The sequence below is a fragment of the Corella eumyota genome, chromosome 1 (genome assembly GCF_963082875.1).
Source record: "Corella eumyota chromosome 1, kaCorEumy4.1, whole genome shotgun sequence".
Classification (NCBI taxonomy): Eukaryota; Metazoa; Chordata; class Ascidiacea; order Phlebobranchia; family Corellidae; genus Corella; species Corella eumyota.
In genome coordinates this window covers 22,716,305-22,734,922 of record NC_137490.1, presented here as the reverse complement: position 1 = coordinate 22,734,922, position 18,618 = coordinate 22,716,305, and the positions used below count along the sequence as shown (strand labels likewise).

Sequence of the window (18,618 nt, the reverse complement as noted above, 5' to 3'; positions counted from 1 at the left end):
CCAAACTGCCGAGTATGGCCCATGTGTCGCTACCACTCGAACGTGCGATGGTCGCATTATACCCAAACTGCCGAGTATGGCCCATGTGTCGCTACCACTCGAACGTGCGATGGTCGCATTATACCCAAACTGCCGAGTATGGCCCATGTGTCGCTACCACTCGAACGTGCGATGGTCGCATTATACCCAAACTGCCGAGTATGGCCCATGTGTCGCTACCACTCGAACGTGCGATGGTCGCAATATACCCGAACTGCCGAGTATGGCCCATGTGTCGCTACCACTCGAACGTGCGATGGTCGCAATATACCCAAACTGCTGAGTATGGCCCATGTGTCGCTAACACTCGAACGTGCGATGGTTGCATTATACCCAAACTGCTGAGTATGGCCCATGTGTCGCTACCACTCGAACGTTCGATGGTCGCAATATACCCGAACTGCCGAGTATGGCCCATGTGTCGCTACCACTCGAACGTGCGATGGTTGCATTATACCCAAACTGCTGAGTATGGCCCATGCATGGGTAATACTCGAACGTGCGATGGTCGCAATATACCCAAACTGCTGAGTATGGCCCATGTGTCGCTACCACTCGAACGTTCGATGGTCGCAATATACCCGAACTGCCGAGTATGGCCCATGTGTCGCTACCACTCGAACGTGCGATGGTTGCATTAACCTTGAACCGCTAAACATGGCCTCGAACGTGCGATGGTCGCAATATACCCAAACTGCTGAGTATGGCCCATGTGTCGCTACCACTCGAACGTGCGATGGTCGCAATATACCCAAACTGCTGAGTATGGCCCATGCCTGGCTAATACTCGAACGTGCGATGGTCGCAATATACCCAAACTGCTGAGTATGGCCCATGTGTCGCTACCACTCGAACGTGCGATGGTCGCAATATACCCGAACTGCTGAGTATGGCCCATGCATGGCTAATACTCGAACGTGCGATGGTCGCATTATACCCAAACTGCCGAGTATGGCCCATGTGTCGCTATCACTCGAACGTGCGATGGTCGCAATATACCCGAACTGCTGAGTATGGCCCATGCATGGCTAATACTCGAACGTGCGATGGTCGCAATATACCCAAACTGCTGAGTATGGCCCATGTGTCGCTACCACTCGAACGTGCGATGGTCGCAATATACCCAAACTGCTGAGTATGGCCCATGTGTCGCTACCACTCGAACGTGCGATGGTCGCATTATACCCAAACTGCCGAGTATGGCCCATGCATGGCTAATACTCGAACGTGCGATGGTCGCATTATACCCAAACTGCTGAGTATGGCCCATGTGTCGCTACCACTCGAACGTGCGATGGTCGCATTATACCCAAACTGCTGAGTATGGCCCATGCATGGCTAATACTCGAACGTGCGATGGTCGCATTATACCCAAACTGCTGAGTATGGCCCATGCATGGCTAACACTCGAACGTGCGATGGTCGCATTATACCCAAACTGCTGAGTATGGCCCATGCATGGCTAATACTTGAACGTGCGATGGTCGCATTATACCCAAACTGCTGAGTATGGCCCATGTGTCGCTACCACTCGAACGTGCGATGGTCGCAATATACCCAAACTGCTGAGTATGGCCCATGTGTCGCTACCACTCGAACGTGCGATGGTCGCATTATACCCAAACTGCTGAGTATGGCCCATGCATGGCTAATACTCGAACGTGCGATGGTCGCATTATACCCAAACTGCTGAGTATGGCCCATGTGTCGCTAACACTCGAACGTGCGATGGTTGCATTATACCCAAACTGCTGAGTATGGCCCATGCATGGCTAATACTCGAACGTGCGATGGTCGCAATATACCCAAACTGCCGAGTATGGCCCATGCATGACTAATACTCGAACGTGCGATGGTCGCATTATACCCAAACTGCTGAGTATGGCCCATGCATGGCTAATACTTGAACGTGCGATGGTCGCTTTATACCCAAACTGCTGAGTATGGCCCATGCATGGCTAATACTTGAACGTGCGATGGTCGCAATATACCCAAACTGCCGAGTATGGCCCATGCATGGCTAATACTTGAACGTGCGATGGTCGCATTATACCCAAACTGCCGAGTATGGCCCATGTGTCGCTACCACTCGAACGTGCGATGGTCGCATTATACCCAAACTGCTGAGTATGGCCCATGCATGGCTAATACTCGAACGTGCGATGGTCGCAATATACCCAAACTGCTGAGTATGGCCCATGTGTCGCTACCACTCGAACGTGCGATGGTCGCAATATACCCAAACTGCTGAGTATGGCCCATGTGTCGCTACCACTCGAACGTGCGATGGTCGCATTATACCCAAACTGCTGAGTATGGCCCATGCATGGCTAATACTCGAACGTGCGATGGTCGCATTATACCCAAACTGCTGAGTATGGCCCATGTGTCGCTACCACTCGAACGTGCGATGGTCGCATTATACCCAAACTGCTGAGTATGGCCCATGTGTCGCTACCACTCGAACGTGCGATGGTCGCATTATACCCAAACTGCCGAGTATGGCCCATGCATGGCTAATACTCGAACGTGCGATGGTCGCAATATACCCAAACTGCTGAGTATGGCCCATGTGTCGCTACCACTCGAACGTGCGATGGTCGCATTATACCCAAACTGCTGAGTATGGCCCATGTGTCGCTAACACTCGAACGTGCGATGGTCGCATTATACCCAAACTGCCGAGTATGGCCCATGTGTCGCTACCACTCGAACGTGCGATGGTCGCAATATACTCAAACTGCTGAGTATGGCCCATGCATGGCTAATACTCGAACGTTCGATGGTCGCATTATACCCAAACTGCTGAGTATGGCCCATGTGTCGCTAACACTCGAACGTTAGATGGTCGCATTAACCTTAAACCGCTAAACATGGCCTCGAACGTGCGATGGTCGCATTATACACGAACTGCCGAGTATGGCCCATGTGTCGCTAACACTCGAACGTGCGATGGTTGCATTAACCTTGAACCGCTAAACATGGCCTCGAACGTGCGATGGTCGCATTATACACGAACTGCCGAGTATGGCCCATGTGTCGCTAACACTCGAACGTGCGATGGTCGCAATATCCCCGAACTGCCGAGTATGGCCCATGTGTCGCTAACACTCGAACGTGCGATGGTTGCATTATACACGAACTGCCGAGTATGGCCCATGTGTGGCGTATAGCAGGTATTGCGATAGTCGGGAACCCGGCCAAACGCCTTACTAGGGCCTAGCATAGGTAAAACACGGCAACAAATGTCTAGCATGAGCCGGGCTATTTTGGACAATTTATGCAAATATTGCTTGTATACTGGCATGTCATTTATTTATATGTAGTGTTGTTTAAAAATAATTTATTGTATGGCAATAAAAATAGGGTTTAGATTTTTTACACTTTTTTATGTTATTATGTTAAAAGTTATACAGCAATACAATATATCTAAACTTCATCATTTTACCCAAGCCCGGGGTAACAAAAAATTTCCATAACCATTACATTGAACAAAAACACAACAAAATTTCTGTGATTTTTTTTTATTTTTTTAAAGTGTTTTTGGGTATTTTTATTTAGTTTTTAAATACGGTTTCACTAATTACTGCACAAGATCGCACAGAATGTTTGCATATAAATCAATTTAAGGAAGAAGGAGTTAGTTAGGTTTTAGTCCAGTTGTTCAAATTTTAGTTCTGTTTAGTCATGTGCAGCAATAAGCAAAACCTGACGTTATATTTTAATCTACGCAAGTTGCGCTCTTATACAGTAAACAATATAATTCACACATAATAATTATACTCTTGAATAACATTAAAAAATTAACCAAAAAAAATTAACCAAACATTTTTTAAATATTCTGCGACAATTAAAAATTATATTTTTCCATTTCTGCACAAAGTTACATAAAAGTTCTCGAAAATAATCTTCATTTTTTCTCAATTATACGAATCATGTTATCTCCTTAATGGTTGCCTGTAAAAAAAAATATTAAATTTAGTTACGTACTTCTTTAATAAGTTTATCTAATTAGAAGCTTTACAATATATGCAAAATACTAATTATATTTTAAAAACTAGTCCGTAGTCATTTTATATTATTAACTATGTAGTATTTAACAACTGTTTTGAAATTGTACTTATAAAAAGCGCGCAAAAGAATAATATTAAATGTATTAGAAAATCTATAGAAAAGTAGAACTTAACTGTTACGTGTCTGTATAAAACGATTAAAATGATGGATAAGGAAAAAGGGGCTAATACCGAGTACAAAAAGTTTTAAAAATCAATTAAAATAGGCGTCCGGTAATGTGGTATACCGGTGCTGGCAGCGAGCTAGGAGCCGAAAATTGATGGTTTTAGTCAGCGTTTAGAGATTTAAAAAAACACGTCACAATAGCACACCCTTACCCAATAAAAATACAAAAACCTAGCATATTAAGGTAATAAAAAAAAGTATCTAAACGAGCATGGAAAAATCAAGGTGTTTAGGGTTATAAGTATAAATAATAAACCAAAATTATGTAAATAACATCACACAATTATTTAAATTATAAATGTTTAAGTTCGAAAATTAATATCTAAAATGTGAAGTTATTTCATTAACCTTATTTTTTTATAAAAAAGCAAAAACTAAAAATGTCGACCACAAAGCGAAAATGATTTATACCAACAAGTTTTAGCAAAAAAGTTTTGAATATTAGTTAAAACAAATTAAAACAATTTGAGAATAAAAGTTACTTACATGATTTTAAATTTCGTTGGCAAACATATCGGTGACTTTCTCGGCAAACATGATCATTCCATTTGCTTTGTGCACGCCATAAGTAAACACAGTTCTCATCTCTTCGCGCATTATTAGGCTCACCACCATCCCAGTTAGATTGGCTACTCTGCAAAGTTGTTCCATCGTTCCACTTAAAAGAGGAATCCTTATTAGCTGGGTTTGTTCTTTTTAGGCCGATCCAGTAAAAAGCTTTCCTTCCTAAATAATAAAATTTTTGTAGCTATTGAGTTTATGTTTAAGATAAAATTCATTTTGTTCTAATGATATTAAAGCACTGTTGATAAAATAAAAATTTAAAATGGATTAACTGATTCAAAAAACACAGCCTTTACTAACAGAACCGTTCGTTAAAAACGGTAAGTTGTGGTTTTTAATTTTACTATATCATGCAATTTAAAATTAGAAATGAATACCAATCTTTTGAATTTGTTGATGTAGAAAATCATGAACTTTCGATGTCTTGGGAGTTGCCAACTTGGCATTGAATGCTTCGCATTTTTGCTCTGCTGCTGCTTGGCTAACCTTGGTCAAACCGAAGTAATATTCTACATTCCCAAAAGTCACAAAAGTTGGAGCTGTAACGTTTGGAAATTAAATAATTAACAACATAAAAATATTTAAGTTCTAAATGTTAAATTCGAATAATTTACATCTTAGATATAAAATTGTAAAATCGGTTTTATTTTATTATTAAAAAATAAAAACAAAATACAATAACTAGAAATATCGCCCACGAAATAGAAAAATTATAATTTTTTTAGTTGAATAAGTTGAAAAAAAAAAGTTTAAAACCAATTAAAATAATTTGAGATTAAAAGTTGCTTACTTGGTGGTAAATTCCTTTGGCAAACATATCGATGACTTCTTTGACATGAGGCATCATACCACTTTGAATTAGTTTTATATAACCAAACACAGTCCTCAATCCCTACCGCATTATTTGGTTCACCACCATCCCAGTTAGCTTGGCTACTCTGCAAAGTTGTTCCATCGTTCCACTTAAATGAGGAATCCTTATTAGCTGGGTTTGTTCTTTTTAGGCCGATCCAGTAAACAAAGTCTTTTCCTAAAATTTAAAACTTTTTGTAACTATATAATTTAATTTTAAGACATCATTTAAAAACATATATTTTTTGTTTTACTAATCATAAAAACATTAATATTAAAATATATATTTAAACTAAATTTTTGGATCAATTTTACTTAACGGTTCTCGGAAAATATTAGGTCTGTAGGGTAGGGAGAATAAGTTAGGACCGTAAAGTACAAGAGGTTTAATGAGAACCATGAAGTACAAGAGATACAAATTCTCTTGGGTTTAAAAATTGACCCTTAATTTTTATATAAAACTGTTAATCACAATTTCGAAAAATGTTTTTAATCGCGAAAACACAGTTTTTACAAATAGAACTCCCGCTAAAAACGGTACGTTTGTGATTTTTAATTTGTACTTTTAATAAAATAAAATAATATGCAATTTAAAAAATACCAATCCTTTGAATTTGTTGATGTAGAAAATTATGAACTTTCGATGTCTTGGGAGTTGCCAACCTAGCATCTAATGCTTCGCATTTTTTCTCTGCTGCTGCTTGGCTAACCTTGGTCAAACCGAAGTAGTATTCTACATTCCCGAAAGTCACAAAAGTCGGAGCTGTAATGTTTAGAAATTAAATAGTTAACAACATAAAAATATTTAAGTTCTAAATGTTAAATTCGAATAATTTACATCTTAGATATAAAATTGTAAAATCGGTTTTATTTTATTATTAAAAAATAAAAACAAAATACAATAACTAGAAATATCGCCCACGAAATAGAAAAATTATAATTTTTTTAGTTGAATAAGTTGAAAAAAAAAAGTTTAAAACCAATTAAAATAATTTGAGATTAAAAGTTGCTTACTTGGTGGTAAATTCCTTTGGCAAACATATCGATGACTTCTTTGACATGAGGCATCATACCACTTTGAATTAGTTTTATATAACCAAACACAGTCCTCAATCCCTACCGCATTATTTGGTTCACCACCATCCCAGTTAGCTTGGCTACTCTGCAAAGTTGTTCCATCGTTCCACTTAAATGAGGAATCCTCATTAGCTGGGTTTGTTCTTTTTAGGCCGATCCAGTAAACAAAGTCTTTTCCTAAAATTTAAAACTTTTTGTAACTATATAATTTAAGTTTAAGACAAAATTTAAAAATATATATTTTTTGTTTTACTAATCATAAAAACATTAATAATAAAATATATATTTAAACTAAATTTTTGGGTTACTTTTACTTAACGGTTCTCGGAAAATATTAGGTCTGTAGGGTAGGGAGAATAAGTTAGGACCGTAAAGTACAAGAGGTTTAATGAGAACCATGAAGTACAAGAGATACAAATTCTCTTGGGTTTAAAAATTGACCCTTAATTTTTATATAAAACTGTTAATCACAATTTCGAAAAATGTTTTTAATCGCGAAAACACAGTCTTTACAAATAGAACTCCCGCTAAAAACGGTACGTTTGTGATTTTTAATTTGTACTTTTAATAAAATAAAATAATATGCAATTTAAAAAATACCAATCCTTTGAATTTGTTGATGTAGAAAATTATGAACTTTCGATGTCTTGGGAGTTGCCAACCTAGCATCTAATGCTTCGCATTTTTTCTCTGCTGCTGCTTGGCTAACCTTATCAACACCAAAGTAATATTCTACATTCTTAAAAGTCACAAAAGTCGGAGCTGTAATGTTTAGAAATTAAATAGTTAACAACATAAAAATATTTAAGTTCTAAATGTTAAATTCGAATAATTTACATCTTAGATATAAAATTGTAAAATCGGTTTTATTTTATTATTAAAAAATAAAAACAAAATACAATAACTAGAAATATCGCCCACGAAATAGAAAAATTATAATTTTTTTAGTTGAATAAGTTGAAAAAAAAAAGTTTAAAACCAATTAAAATAATTTGAGATTAAAAGTTGCTTACTTGGTGGTAAATTCCTTTGGCAAACATATCGATGACTTCTTTGACATGAGGCATCATACCACTTTGAATTAGTTTTATATAACCAAACACAGTCCTCAATCCCTACCGCATTATTTGGTTCACCACCATCCCAGTTAGCTTGGCTACTCTGCAAAGTTGTTCCATCGTTCCACTTAAAAGAGGAAGCCTTATTAGCTGGGTTTGTTCTTTTTAGGCCGATCCAGTAAACAAAGTCTTTTCCTAAAATTTAAAACTTTTTGTAACTATATAATTTAATTTTAAGACATCATTTAAAAACATATATTTTTTGTTTTACTAATCATAAAAACACTAATATTAAAATATATATTTAAACTAAATTTTTGGATCACTTTTACTTAACGGTTCTCGGAAAATATTAGGTCTGTAGGGTAGGGAGAATAAGTTAGGACCGTAAAGTACAAGAGGTTTAATGAGAACCATGAAGTACAAGAGATACAAATTCTCTTGGGTTTAAAAATTGACCCTTAATTTTTATATAAAACTGTTAATCACAATTTCGAAAAATGTTTTTAATCGCGAAAACACAGTCTTTACAAATAGAACTCCCGCTAAAAACGGTACGTTTGTGATTTTTAATTTGTACTTTTAATAAAATAAAATAATATGCAATTTAAAAAATACCAATCCTTTGAATTTGTTGATGTAGAAAATTATGAACTTTCGATGTCTTGGGAGTTGCCAGCTTGGCATTGAATGCTTCGCATTTTTGCTCTGCTGCTGCTTGGCTAACCTTGGTCAAACCGAAGTAGTATTCTACATTCCCGAAAGTCACAAAAGGTGGAGCTGTAACGTTTAGAAATTAAATAATTAACAACATAAAAATATTTAAGTTCTAAATGTTAAATTCGAATAATTTATATCTTAGATATAAAATTGTAAAATCGGTTTTATTTTATTATTAAAAAATAAAAACAAAATACAATAACTAGAAATATCGCCCACGAAATAGAAAAATTATAATTTTTTTAGTTAAATAAGTTGAAAAAAAAAAGTTTAAAACCAATTAAAATAATTTGAGATTAAAAGTTGCTTACTTGGTGGTAAATTCCTTTGGCAAACATATCGATGACTTCTTTGACATGAGGCATCATACCACTTTGAATTAGTTTTATATAACCAAACACAGTCCTCAATCCCTACCGCATTATTTGGTTCACCACCATCCCAGTTAGCTTGGCTACTCTGCAAAGTTGTTCCATCGTTCCACTTAAATGAGGAATCCTCATTAGCTGGGTTTGTTCTTTTTAGGCCGATCCAGTAAAAAAAGGTTTTTCCTAAAATTTAAAACTTTTTGTAACTATATAATTTAAGTTTAAGACAAAATTTAAAAATATATATTTTTTGTTTTACTAATCATAAAAACATTAATAATAAAATATATATTTAAACTAAATTTTTGGATTACTTTTACTTAACGGTTCTCGGAAAATATTAGGTCTGTAGGGTAGGGAGAATAAGTTAGGACCGTAAAGTACAAGAGGTTTAATGAGAACCATGAAGTACAAGAGATACAAATTCTCTTGGGTTTAAAAATTGACCCTTAATTTTTATATAAAACTGTTAATCACAATTTCGAAAAATGTTTTTAATCGCGAAAACACAGTCTTTACAAATAGAACTCCCGCTAAAACGGTACGTTTGTGATTTTTAATTTGTACTTTTAATAAAATAAAATAATATGCAATTTAAAAAATACCAATCTTTTGAATTTGTTGATGTAGAAAATCATGAACTTTCGATGTCTTGGGAGTTGCCAACTTGGCATTGAATGCTTCGCATTTTCGCTCTGCTGCTGCTTGGCTAACCTTATCAACACCAAAATGATATTCTACATTCTCATATGTATACCATTGTTGCCCATTTACAACATTTAAACTTAAAATTACCAAACTTAAAACTAACTTGTTCATTTTGTAACTTATTAGTTTGTAGTTTAAATAAAGTAAAAAAGAAATTCAGGTGAAGGCCAATATAAGTCAATGAAAAGACCAAAAACTTCCTGTTATAGCGTGAATGCAATTACCTGTTCAATACTACGAACAATAATTATGGAACCTTTATTGTGTTTTAAATATTAACAGAAATAATTGAGTTAATTTTAACGTTGTATTTTATTTTATAATTTCATTGTTGTTCAATTTTCATTTAAATGAATATAAAATTTGAACCAACGTATTTTTTTCTAAAATGAAGGTAAATTGTTCGATTCCCACTGCTTCCACTTTGCAGCGCCCTTATAATAAGCGTTAATTTAATGCAATTTATTGAAAAATATTAAAAAAAAGGTTAAAAAAATAAATTCGATTTTTTTTGGAAAATATTTACCTTATATCTGTTGCATCATCATATGGAAATTGTGACGTCATGTTTATTTATCGGTTGATGTAAATAAAAACTAATAACTCCATTTTTTAAAACGTAGATGCCAACCATTGTCACCAGTTTGTTCCAGGCATTCCGTACACTCTGCGTATATTAAATAGTAAACCACATCTATATCTTAACAACACAGTAAATCAAGCAATATAAAAGTGTATACAACTAGTAACACGCACCAATGACCGCACAACGACCTAAGTAAACTTGAAGGTCTGGAGGCATCTGCGCTCTTGCTTTGTGTAAATTGTACTTGCTTACAAGGCTTTAATTAAAAAATAAAAAGTAATTACTACGTATTTACTTTCCTATCAAAATACATTTAGTTATTTTCCAATGAATGTTTGTTTAATTAATGCCGTGGTCACTATACGTTGCTTATAATGTAATATTTAAAAATTGTTTTCTAAATTGTGTTTATAAAAAGCGCGCAAGAAAATCATATTGAATGTAATACAAAATCCATAAAAAATCAAACTTAACTGTTACGCGTCTGTATAAAACGATTAAAATGATGGATAAGGAAAAAGGGGCTAATACCGAGAACAAAAAGTTTCGAAAATCAATCAAAATAGGCGTCCGGTAGTGTGGTATACCGGTGCTGGCAGCGAGCTAGGAGCCGAAAATTGATGGTTTTAGCCAATATAAGTGAAAGTAATATAAGTTGGGTAAAAACTATTATTAACTTCCTGGTATAGCGGGAATAGATAATTAATAACTTGCTTAATAAAGCGAAACTAAATTAATGAAACTTTTATTGTGTTTTAAAGTTGACAGAATATTTGATTAATTTTACAACCAGCGTCATATTTTTAACTAAAATTAAGGTTCCTGGTTTGATTCCCACTGCTTCCACATTTTGATGTATTTTTGCCATTTTAGACAAATATTGCTTGCTTATTATTTAGTCGCTAATTAAAATAAAAAAAGTATTCGAATTGATTTATTGTTTAAGAATATAAAAACAAGACTAGGCTATAGGTTATTAACTTTATTTTAAAACTCAACGATAAAAATTTAATAAGTTTTTTAAATCATGGTTTAGTTTAATTAAGTTTTTATTTGTTTAATTATGTTAAAAGAGTATATAAAGTTAAGGTTATATCGTAATACAAGATAACTAAGCTATATCATTCCACTCAAGCCCCGTGTTAATGAAAAAACAACAAAAAAATCTATCTACAATAACAAAAAAAAAATTGTGCAGTAGTTAGCAAAACCCGATGTTATATTTAAAAGCAATATAATTTTTACATTATTAAACTACTAATATTTTTTAATTTAATAATTTTAAGACAAAAAAATCAAATTTTAAACTTTTTTACTGACATTGAAGGACTTAAAACGCTTAGCATCGCGTAGTTAAAATGTTAAGCGAAAATTTGAAATTAAGAAAAAAAATATAAAAAATTTTGTAATAATTAAAAACCATTAACCTTTTTATACGAAATTACACAAAGATCCTCAATACAGTACAGAAAAAGTTTTGATCATTTATTAATTACGAGAAGCCAAATGTCTTGTAGGTTGTCTGCAAAAATAAATAAAAAGTTTATTTTTCTTTAAAAATTGCTTTATTTAAAAGCTTAACAATACATGCAAAACAATGAGTTATAATATATATAAAGTAACTATGTAGCCCGAAGTCACTTTATTGTACTCACAAAAATCATTACGTCACAACCAACAATTTTTGTTTGAAATTATTTTTAGAAAGCGTGCAAAATTAGTAAGTGTATTAAACATGCTGTCAAAAATAAAACTTAACTGTTACGTGTCTGTATAGAATATTAAAATAATGAATAAGGAAAAAGGGGCTAATACCGAGTACAAAAAGTTTCAAAAATCAATAAAAATAGGCGTTCGGTAGTGTGGTATACCGGTGCTGGCAGCGAGCTACGAGCCGAAAATTGATGGTTTTAGCCTCACCAATGCCACATTATTCACCTTTAAGCCTAACAGTATTTGGTTAATAGACAACAATTTTGAAACATTATTAAAATAGCAAGAATTAGCGTACAGCAAATGATAAGTTTAATACATGGCACAAAATATTAAGAATAACCTAAGACTTCTTCAACATTTCCATGTTCTCGAACGACTGTAAAAAAAATTCTAATTTAAAATCGAAATTTTACTAATCTACATTTACACACCACGCTTTTAACAAATACATGGTTAGGTTTATTTTAGTAGTTAACGAAAAGACTTTTTGGGTAATAGGGCTGATACATTAAAATAAACTGGCAGCGTGGTGTAGTGGTAAAAACACTTGCTACACCACACATGAGGTCGTGGGCTCAATCCCCACTAATCTTATGCTGTAGCGCCCTTGAGTAAGGCGCTAAAAACGGTATAAATACCTGCTGAGCCAACACTTAATCAGCAGCTTAATAATCGGGCAATTATTATTTATAATATCCTAAACTGCCACAGGCATCTGAAGACTGGGTCGGAGTAACTGATGTTACTCTATGTTTAAGTCGCGCATTCGACTTTCCCACATCGAGGATAAAGATATATACAAAAAAAAACTTTAGTAAGCACCCAGTCAGAAAAATTTAACTCGGCCGACAATCGGCGCAAGCCCGATTATGCTAGGGCCATGCACGATTAGCTACAACGACAACGACCCCTGCAAATCACCTAAAACATTTATAAGTTTTAGAAACGTACATTCAATCTTTATCTTTCACCAGGTCAACCCACTATGGTTCATTAAGAACTTAGTAGGCAATTCAGTAACGGTATAATAGGCGATTTATAGCAGAAGGTCGAGGACACGACCAAATGCCATATCTGGTTATCTGGCTAACCACTCGAACATGCGAGGGTTGCATTAACCTTGAACCGCTAAACATGGCCCATGCATGGCTAATACTCGAACGTTCGATGGTCGCGATATACCCAAACTGCCGAGTATGGCCCATGTGTCGCTACCACTCGAACGTTCGATGGTCGCAATATACCCGAACTGCCGAGTATGGCCCATGCATGGCTAATACTCGAACGTGCGATGGTTGCATTAACCTTGAACCGCTAAACATGGCCTCGAACGTGCGATGGTCGCAATATACCCAAACTGCTGAGTATGGCCCATGTGTCGCTACCACTCGAACGTGCGATGGTCGCAATATACCCAAACTGCTGAGTATGGCCCATGCATGGCTAATACTCGAACGTGCGATGGTCGCAATATACCCAAACTGCTGAGTATGGCCCATGTGTCGCTACCACTCGAACGTGCGATGGTCGCAATATACCCAAACTGCTGAGTATAGGCCATGTGTCGCTACCACTCGAACGTGCGATGGTCGCAATATACCCGAACTGCTGAGTATGGCCCATGCATGGCTAATACTCGAACGTGCGATGGTCGCATTATACCCAAACTGCCGAGTATGGCCCATGTGTCGCTACCACTCGAACGTGCGATGGTCGCATTATACCCAAACTGCCGAGTATGGCCCATGTGTCGCTACCACTCGAACGTGCGATGGTCGCATTATACCCAAACTGCCGAGTATGGCCCATGTGTCGCTACCACTCGAACGTGCGATGGTCGCATTATACCCAAACTGCCGAGTATGGCCCATGTGTCGCTACCACTCGAACGTGCGATGGTCGCATTATACCCAAACTGCCGAGTATGGCCCATGTGTCGCTACCACTCGAACGTGCGATGGTCGCAATATACCCAAACTGCTGAGTATAGGCCATGTGTCGCTACCACTCGAACGTGCGATGGTCGCAATATACCCGAACTGCTGAGTATGGCCCATGCATGGCTAATACTCGAACGTGCGATGGTCGCATTATACCCAAACTGCCGAGTATGGCCCATGTGTCGCTACCACTCGAACGTGCGATGGTCGCATTATACCCAAACTGCCGAGTATGGCCCATGTGTCGCTACCACTCGAACGTGCGATGGTCGCATTATACCCAAACTGCCGAGTATGGCCCATGTGTCGCTACCACTCGAACGTGCGATGGTCGCATTATACCCAAACTGCCGAGTATGGCCCATGTGTCGCTACCACTCGAACGTGCGATGGTCGCATTATACCCAAACTGCCGAGTATGGCCCATGTGTCGCTACCACTCGAACGTGCGATGGTCGCAATATACCCGAACTGCCGAGTATGGCCCATGTGTCGCTACCACTCGAACGTGCGATGGTCGCAATATACCCAAACTACTGAGTATGGCCCATGTGTCGCTAACACTCGAACGTGCGATGGTTGCATTATACCCAAACTGCTGAGTATGGCCCATGTGTCGCTACCACTCGAACGTGCGATGGTCGCATTATACCCAAACTGCTGAGTATGGCCCATGCATGGCTAATACTCGAACGTGCGATGGTCGCATTATACCCAAACTGCTGAGTATGGCCCATGTGTCGCTAACACTCGAACGTGCGATGGTTGCATTATACCCAAACTGCTGAGTATGGCCCATGCATGGCTAATACTCGAACGTGCGATGGTCGCAATATACCCAAACTGCCGAGTATGGCCCATGCATGACTAATACTCGAACGTGCGATGGTCGCATTATACCCAAACTGCTGAGTATGGCCCATGCATGGCTAATACTTGAACGTGCGATGGTCGCTTTATACCCAAACTGCTGAGTATGGCCCATGCATGGCTAATACTTGAACGTGCGATGGTCGCAATATACCCAAACTGCCGAGTATGGCCCATGCATGGCTAATACTTGAACGTGCGATGGTCGCATTATACCCAAACTGCCGAGTATGGCCCATGTGTCGCTACCACTCGAACGTGCGATGGTCGCATTATACCCAAACTGCTGAGTATGGCCCATGCATGGCTAATACTCGAACGTGCGATGGTCGCAATATACCCAAACTGCTGAGTATGGCCCATGTGTCGCTACCACTCGAACGTGCGATGGTCGCAATATACCCAAACTGCTGAGTATGGCCCATGTGTCGCTACCACTCGAACGTGCGGTGGTCGCATTATACCCAAACTGCTGAGTATGGCCCATGCATGGCTAATACTCGAACGTGCGATGGTCGCATTATACCCAAACTGCTGAGTATGGCCCATGTGTCGCTACCACTCGAACGTGCGATGGTCGCATTATACCCAAACTGCTGAGTATGGCCCATGTGTCGCTACCACTCGAACGTGCGATGGTCGCATTATACCCAAACTGCCGAGTATGGCCCATGCATGGCTAATACTCGAACGTGCGATGGTCGCAATATACCCAAACTGCTGAGTATGGCCCATGTGTCGCTACCACTCGAACGTGCGATGGTCGCATTATACCCAAACTGCTGAGTATGGCCCATGTGTCGCTAACACTCGAACGTGCGATGGTTGCATTAACCTTGAACCGCTAAACATGGCCTCGAACGTGCGATGGTTGCATTATACACGAACTGCCGAGTATGGCCCATGTGTGGCGTATAGCAGGTATTGCGATAGTCGGGAACCCGGCCAAACGCCTTACTAGGGCCTAGCATAGGTAAAACACGGCAACAAATGTCTAGCATGAGCCGGGCTATTTTGGACAATTTATGCAAATATTGCTTGTATACTGGCATGTCATTTATTTATATGTAGTGTTGTTTAAAAATAATTTATTGTATGGCAATAAAAATAGGGTTTAGATTTTTTACACTTTTTTATGTTATTATGTTAAAAGTTATACAGCAATACAATATATCTAAACTTCATCATTTTACCCAAGCCCGGGGTAACAAAAAAATTCCATAACCATTACATTGAACAAAAGCACAACAAAATTTCTGTAATTTTTTTTAATTTTTTTAAAGTGTTTTTGGGTATTTTTATTTAGTTTTTAAATGCGGTTTTACTAATTACAGCACAAGATCGCACAGAATGTTTGCATATAAATCAATTTAAGGAAGAAGGGGTTAGTTAGGTTTTAGTCCAGTTGTTCAAATTTTAGTTCTGTTTAGTCATGTGCAGCAATAAGCAAAACCTGACGTTATATTTTAATCTACGCAAGTTGCGCTCTTATACAGTAAACAATATAATTCACACATAATAATTATACTCTTGAATAACATTAAAAAATTAACCAAAAAAAATTAACCAAACATTTTTTAAATATTCTGTGACAATTAAAAATTATATTTTTCCATTTCTGCACAAAGTTACATAAAAGTTCTCGAAAATAATCTTCATTTTTTCTCAATTATACGAATCATGTTATCTCCTTAATGGTTGCCTGTAAAAAAAAATATTAAATTTAGTTACGTACTTCTTTAATAAGTTTATCTAATTAGAAGCTTTACAATATATGCAAAATACTAATTATATTTTAAAAACTAGTCCGTAGTCATTTTATATTATTAACTATGTAGTATTTAACAACTGTTTTGAAATTGTACTTATAAAAAGCGCGCAAAAGAATAATATTAAATGTATTAGAAAATCTATAGAAAAGTAGAACTTAACTGTTACGTGTCTGTATAAAACGATTAAAATGATGGATAAGGAAAAAGGGGCTAATACCGAGTACAAAAAGTTTTAAAAATCAATTAAAATAGGCGTCCGGTAATGTGGTATACCGGTGCTGGCAGCGAGCTAGGAGCCGAAAATTGATGGTTTTAGTCAGCGTTTAGAGATTTAAAAAAACACGTCACAATAGCACACCCTTACCCAATAAAAATACAAAAACCTAGCATATTAAGGTAATAAAAAAAAGTATCTAAACGAGCATGGAAAAATCAAGGTGTTTAGGGTTATAAGTATAAATAATAAACCAAAATTATGTAAATAACATCACACAATTATTTAAATTATAAATGTTTAAGTTCGAAAATTAATATCTAAAATGTGAAGTTATTTCATTAACCTTATTTTTTTATAAAAAAGCAAAAACTAAAAATGTCGACCACAAAGCGAAAATGATTTATACCAACAAGTTTTAGCAAAAAAGTTTTGAATATTAGTTAAAACAAATTAAAACAATTTGAGAATAAAAGTTACTTACATGATTTTAAATTTCGTTGGCAAACATATCGGTGACTTTCTCGGCAAACATGATCATTCCATTTGCTTTGTGCACGCCATAAGTAAACACAGTTCTCATCTCTTCGCGCATTATTAGGCTCACCACCATCCCAGTTAGATTGGTTACTCTGCAAAGTTGTTCCATCGTTCCACTTAAAAGAGGAATCCTTATTAGCTGGGTTTGTTCTTTTTAGGCCGATCCAGTAAAAAGCTTTCCTTCCTAAATAATAAAATTTTTGTAGCTATTGAGTTTATGTTTAAGATAAAATTCATTTTGTTCTAATGATATTAAAGCACTGTTGATAAAATAAAAATTTAAAATGGATTAACTGATTCAAAAAACACAGCCTTTACTAACAGAACCGTTCGTTAAAAACGGTAAGTTGTGGTTTTTAATTTTACTATATCATGCAATTTAAAATTAGAAATGAATACCAATCTTTTGAATTTGTTGATGTAGAAAATCATGAACTTTCGATGTCTTGGGAGTTGCCAACTTGGCATTGAATGCTTCGCATTTTTGCTCTGCTGCTGCTTGGCTAACCTTGGTCAAACCGAAGTAATATTCTACATTCCCAAAAGTCACAAAAGTTGGAGCTGTAACGTTTGGAAATTAAATAATTAACAACATAAAAATATTTAAGTTCTAAATGTTAAATTCGAATAATTTACATCTTAGATATAAAATTGTAAAATCGGTTTTATTTTATTATTAAAAAATAAAAACAAAATACAATAACTAGAAATATCGCCCACGAAATAGAAAAATTATAATTTTTTTAGTTGAATAAGTTGAAAAAAAAAAGTTTAAAACCAATTAAAATAATTTGAGATTAAAAGTTGCTTACTTGGTGGTAAATTCCTTTGGCAAACATATCGATGACTTCTTTGACATGAGGCATCATACCACTTTGAATTAGTTTTATATAACCAAACACAGTCCTCAATCCCTACCGCATTATTTGGTTCACCACCATCCCAGTTAGCTTGGCTACTCTGCAAAGTTGTTCCATCGTTCCACTTAAAAGAGGAATCCTCATTAGCTGGGTTTGTTCTTTTTAGGCCGATCCAGTAAACAAAGTCTTTTCCTAAAATTTAAAACTTTTTGTAACTATATAATTTAATTTTAAGACATCATTTAAAAACATATATTTTTTGTTTTACTAATCATAAAAACACTAATATTAAAATATATATTTAAACTAAATTTTTGGATCACTTTTACTTAACGGTTCTCGGAAAATATTAGGTCTGTAGGGTAGGGAGAATAAGTTAGGACCGTAAAGTACAAGAGGTTTAATGAGAACCATGAAGTACAAGAGATACAAATTCTCTTGGGTTTAAAAATTGACCCTTAATTTTTATATAAAACTGTTAATCACAATTTCGAA

At 36.2% G+C, this 18,618-nt stretch overlaps 1 long non-coding RNA gene across 1 annotated transcript; it reads right to left on the bottom strand.

The window, feature by feature from the left end:
• Positions 1 to 16,126: 16,126 nt before the first annotated feature.
• On the bottom strand, positions 16,127 to 17,798 carry LOC145763724 (uncharacterized). The gene is made up of 3 exons (XR_014288449.1): positions 17,663 to 17,798; positions 17,208 to 17,447; positions 16,127 to 16,439 (listed from the first exon to the last, which is right to left on the bottom strand). It is a non-coding gene; the product is annotated as an uncharacterized LOC145763724 (long non-coding RNA).
• Between the last annotated feature and the right edge of the window lie 820 nt (positions 17,799 to 18,618).